The sequence below is a fragment of the Microcebus murinus genome, chromosome 10, assembly GCF_040939455.1.
Source record: "Microcebus murinus isolate Inina chromosome 10, M.murinus_Inina_mat1.0, whole genome shotgun sequence".
Lineage (NCBI taxonomy): Eukaryota > Metazoa > Chordata > Mammalia > Primates > Cheirogaleidae > Microcebus > Microcebus murinus.
Window position 1 is genome coordinate 102360269 of NC_134113.1, and position 5095 is coordinate 102365363.

At 43.3% G+C, this 5095-nt stretch overlaps 2 pseudogenes across 1 annotated transcript; both read right to left on the reverse strand.

Moving 5' to 3' along the window:
* Positions 1–299: 299 nt before the first annotated feature.
* LOC105862173 (katanin p80 WD40 repeat-containing subunit B1 pseudogene) lies at positions 300–1470 on the reverse strand (annotated as a pseudogene). The gene has a single exon (XR_001149933.3). The product of XR_001149933.3 is annotated as a katanin p80 WD40 repeat-containing subunit B1 pseudogene (transcript).
* Positions 1471–3916: 2446 nt separating this feature from the next.
* Positions 3917–4767, reverse strand: LOC142873453 (olfactory receptor 2T12-like; annotated as a pseudogene).
* Positions 4768–5095: the final 328 nt, after the last annotated feature.

The window sequence follows — 5095 nt, forward strand, 5'->3', positions numbered from 1 at the left end:
TGATTTAATATTTAATGAAAGATACGAAAGACTGATACAATGAGAATTATGAAACACTAAAAAAAGAAATTGTAGAAGATGGAAACAGATGGAAAAATCTACCTTGTTCACGGATTAGTAGAATCAGTATCGTTAAAATGTCCATATTACCTAAAGTCATCTACAGAATGAAACCCCTATCAAAGCACCATCATCTTTCTTTACAGATCTAGAAAAAATAATTCTTCACTTTGTATGGAACCATAAAAGACCTTGTATAGCCAAAACAATCTTAAGTAAAAAGAACAAAGTGGGAGGCATCAGCCGGCCCCTGGCAGGGGCCGGCTGTCCTGCACGGAATCCTGGGCCACCGTGCTTGTCCTGGTGACCTGCGTCAGATCCACCACGGAAGAGAAGACGTTGCTCTGGGAGAAGGCCACGCCTATCAGCTGGTCATTGCAGATGGCCAGGTCAGCCACCTTGCCCCAGTTGACGAGGACCACATCGAAGCAGCGCTCGGGCTCCCAGCCGTAGACGCGCAGGGAGTCCTGGCAGCCGCTGTACAGGCAGCAGCCGTCGGGGTTGAAGAGGACGCTCCTGACAGGCCCCGGCTCCCCTTCCATGCAGCTCACCACCTGGAATTTCTCCAGGTCCCAGAAGCGGATCGTCCTGTCAGAGCTGCCAGAAGCCAGGAGGTACTCGTTGGGGTGAAATTCCACCACGTTCACAGGCCCCGTGTGACCAGGGAACTCGGACATCATCTTGCCGGCAGTGAGATCCCAGAGCTTCACCGTGTGGTCGTCTGCAGCCGATGCCAACCACTTCCCATCGGGGCTTAACCGGAGGCAGCGCACGGCCTGGCTGTGGCCTTTGTAGCGGAAGACGCAGCCTTTCCTCCTGATGTCCCAGAGCTTGATGTTCGTGTCCTGGGAACCAGAGGCCACAAACTCGCCATATGGGTGGAAATCCAGGCTGCAGACGTTGGCTTTGTGTCCCATGAGTGTGCGAAGAATTTTGGCAGCTTCCAGGTCCCAGACGCGGCTGGAGCCCGACTGGGAGCCGGCCACGATGAGCTCCTCGGGGGTATTGAGGCGGACACTCTCCACTGGGGACGTGTGACCCGTCAGGCTCATGATGCAGTTGGGCTTGCTGATGGACCACAGGTTGGCACGGCAGTCATCCCCGCCCGTGGCCAGCAGCCGCCCGGAGGCTTTGCCCAGCACCAGCGAGGACACATTGCCGGCGTGCGCGACGATCTCCTGCAACTTCCAGGCCGTCTTGGTGACCACAGGAGTGGCCATCCTTCAGCTGGCTGGCACCTGAAGCCCCACCCACAAAATGGACTGTCCTTTCCTTGTGGGGTGGGGGTGGATCCCCCCAGATCCACCAATCAAGTTGGCAGAGAGTTTCCAAACATCCAGGCAGAGGGAATTCTTGTCGCCTGGCCCCGGACCGCCTCGTGGTTTTAAATCACCCACAACACCCACAACAAGTCTTCCAGACTTCAAGCTGTACTATAAAGCATTAATAATGAAATCTGCTAATACATTTTAAAGATTTTTCTATTTAAACCTTAAGGAAATAAGGGCAGAAGCTCCCTCAAATAACAAAGAAATGAACATATCTAATTTCTAAAACTCTTTTGCAATTTTACTTTTATCCTTTATTTTATATTTAATTTCACTGGGTAATTTAAATATAGTCTATAATAGCATTTCTGTAAAATGTGTTTCTATTTTTATAGTATTTGATCAATTTTTATTAATATCTTACATTTGCTTATAGATAATGTTAATTCTGTTTTGTTTGTTTGATTATCCTCCTATATTTTAGACTTGTTAGCTGTCTTGTTGAAATATTTTATGCATAACAAATATTATGGGCTTAATATACCACTTTTTTAGCTCTATGTTTCCTAAAATATACTTTTCTGATGGTGAATGTATATGGAACAAGTAGTGAAATTACCATGACTGCATTTACTTCTGTTAATTTTATCCATTCTAAGAGAAGATTTCTGGACAACATAAATGACAGAATTTTAGTGATTCTTTTATTTTTTCCACTCTAACACTGTGAAGAGATAAATTATCAAGAGCAAACTCTTAGTCTTGGAAAGACAACTGCTCTCTCCTGAGAGCAGTTCCTCCCAGGAGACTGGAGTTTACTGAGTACCCTTCTCTCCGGACCTCTTTCCAGGATCTATATGCATTGGTTAAGGTACTATCTGAAATATACTGCTGTATAATATTAATAGCACCTGGAGCTCTAGATGAAGTAGGAAATTCCTTTCATTGTTCTAAAATCTGTCCCTCTTGAAATTGAGGTCGTCCTGAAATGCTGTTTTAACTCTCAGATACCCAATATTGAAGATACATTGTCCCTGGAAGCTCTTAGTTATTTCCTACTGTATGTTGAAAACACAGTGTATGTCTTTAGTGTGTTGTACCTATAGTAAATCTAGGCTCTATCATGAAATCCTCTAAAACAATGCGTTATCCAATCTGTGATTACAGTTTGGCTTTGATGGCCATAGCTTTCTGCCATCTCTATCTAGCTTGTGTCTTCATCTAATATAAAAAATAATCCTATTTCTTTGTTTTTTTCAAAGGCCCCGAAACCCTTCAGAGATATTTCATATTTTGCATAAGGAATATATTTAGTTATCTACACATTTTTAGAAGTAAGATGACCAACATAACTTAAAAGATTGTCGAGTCCCACTTGGCTTTGATGACTCATTATCACCAACTAGTCTGTTAAGAATCAGCATGATTTCACACATCTCCAAGCTCATATCCATAGCTATAGGTCCATAATAAGTCCACATAACCTTAAAACATCATAGGCAACATCTGTAACATTAAAGAAAGAGAGTTTAGTTCTGACATGATTTAAAACAATTCTCCATTGCAATTACAACTAGAGCCTGGTAAAAGATATTAACTTAAATGAAAAGTTACATACATTTTAAAAGGTTGCCTTTAAACATCAAATAGAAAGTCTGTGAAAAAAAATGTAAAAATATGCTGGTGACATTATAGCACTGAGATTTTTGTTGTGTACTTCCCCTTTTGTCATGATTCTATATTTTAAAATATAGCTAAAGCATAATGCTTTAATTTGTCCTTGGTGGCATTTCTCTATTTAGTTCTTAAAAATTCATAGAGTACATACATAGGAAACAGCATTCAAAGTAGATTACCAGACAGAAATAAAATATTCAAGGTTAGGGTACAGGCTTTGGAGTTAACATTTTAGTATTTGCCCACTGTGTGATACTGGGAAAAATATGTAATGTTCCATGCCTTCATTTTCTCATGTAGAAAGTCGAAGATGATGTCAATAATATTATATGGTTGTTATAGGAGACAAAGTAATCTAGAGAAATTGCTTAACATGGAGCATAGCAAATAAATGCTCAAGAAATGGTATCTAGGCCGGGCGCGGTGGCTCACGCCTGTAATCCCAGCTCTCTGGGAGGCCGAGGCGGGCGGATTGCTCAAGGTCAGGAGTTCAAAACCAGCCTGAGCAAGAGCGAGACCCCGTCTCTACTATAAACAGAAAGAAATTAATTAGCCAACTAATATATATAGAAAAAATTAGCCGGGCATGGTGGTGCATGCCTGTAGTCCCAGCTACTCGGGAGGCTGAGGCAGCAGAATCGCTTGAGCCCAGGAGTTTGAGGTTGCTGTGAGCTAGGCTGATGCCACGGCACTCACTCTAGCCTGGGTAACAAAGTGAGACTCTGTCTCAAAAAAAAAAAAAAAAAAAGAAATGGTATCTCTCAGCACAATTAGCTCACTTAATTCTTAGCAACTTCTTATCACATAGATAAATGAACCTAACTTTCTCTTCATGCATTACTAAGGGAGAGAGAATTATAACATATTAAAAATGTTAATAAATTCAAGAATTCAATTCATTTGCTACTAGGTCACCTTGAACCATGGGACTATGTTTGCTGGTACTTTAGGTTTACACATTTCCCTAGAGGCATTTCCTCCAAGGCTTCCTTGGCATTGCTGCTCCTCAGACTGTAGGCAAGGGGTTCAACATAGGGGTGAAGATGGTATAGAAGGCTGACTTCACTTTAACATGGGTAGCTGGCCTATAGGATTTGGATCTCGTGTAGATAAAAATTGTGGCTCCATAAGACAGTCCCACCACAGCCAGATGTGAAGAGCAGGTGGCAAAGGTCTCCCTGAAGGCTCTGTGGAAGTACGTGGAGAACAGCAGCAAGGATGAGAGTATAGGAGGTCAGGATGAGGGAGAAGGGGACCAGGAGCATCAGCACACAGCAGATGTATATGACATACTCAAAGACACATGTATCAGCACAAGCCAAATGCACCAGCATTGGAGCCTCACAGAAGAAATGATTTATACCTGTCCTCTGCAGTATGTGAAGCTCAGGGTAGCTACAGCCTACTTGAGTCCATCAGCCCTGCCCAGGATCTAAGACTCCAAAGTCATTCTCAGGCATAATTTCCAGCTCATGAGGCTGGGGTATTTCCATGGGTGGCAAATAGTCACATAGTGGTCATAAGACATGGCTGCCAGGAGGAAACTCTCTCCACCTCCCAGGGTGAGTGAGACAAAAATCTGAAACCGACAACTAGCAGGCAAGGTGCACTTTTTGCCTGTCAGAAAGCCAGCAGCCATTCTGGGCACAGTGGTGGCAACCAGCATCACACCCATGAAGGAGAGTTGGCTCAGTAGAAAGTACATGGGTGTGTGGAGCTGGTGGTCCTGGTGAGTCAGGAGAAGCATGAGGGCATTGCCCATGAGAGAAGCAGTGGCTACTGTCAGCACACTGTGAGGAGAAAAGGTGGGGTCTTGTGTACTTAAAGAGTCCTGGGAGAATGTCTGAAGTATTGTTTTTCTTCTCCATAATTTCTAATAGTGTGACACTGAAAATGCAAAAGCTGAGAAGCAAGGGGCCGTTATCATCTAAAAATCTTTTTTTTAACTACATAGCTTCTGGATATGTGCTTGATATGGAATCCAAGGTCCTGATTCAAAGCTCTGTGGGCCACTTAGCATGGCTTTCCTCAGGTTGGCATTCCACTTCTCCACAGCTCAAGTTTTAATGTTTTATCTGAGGTTATATATG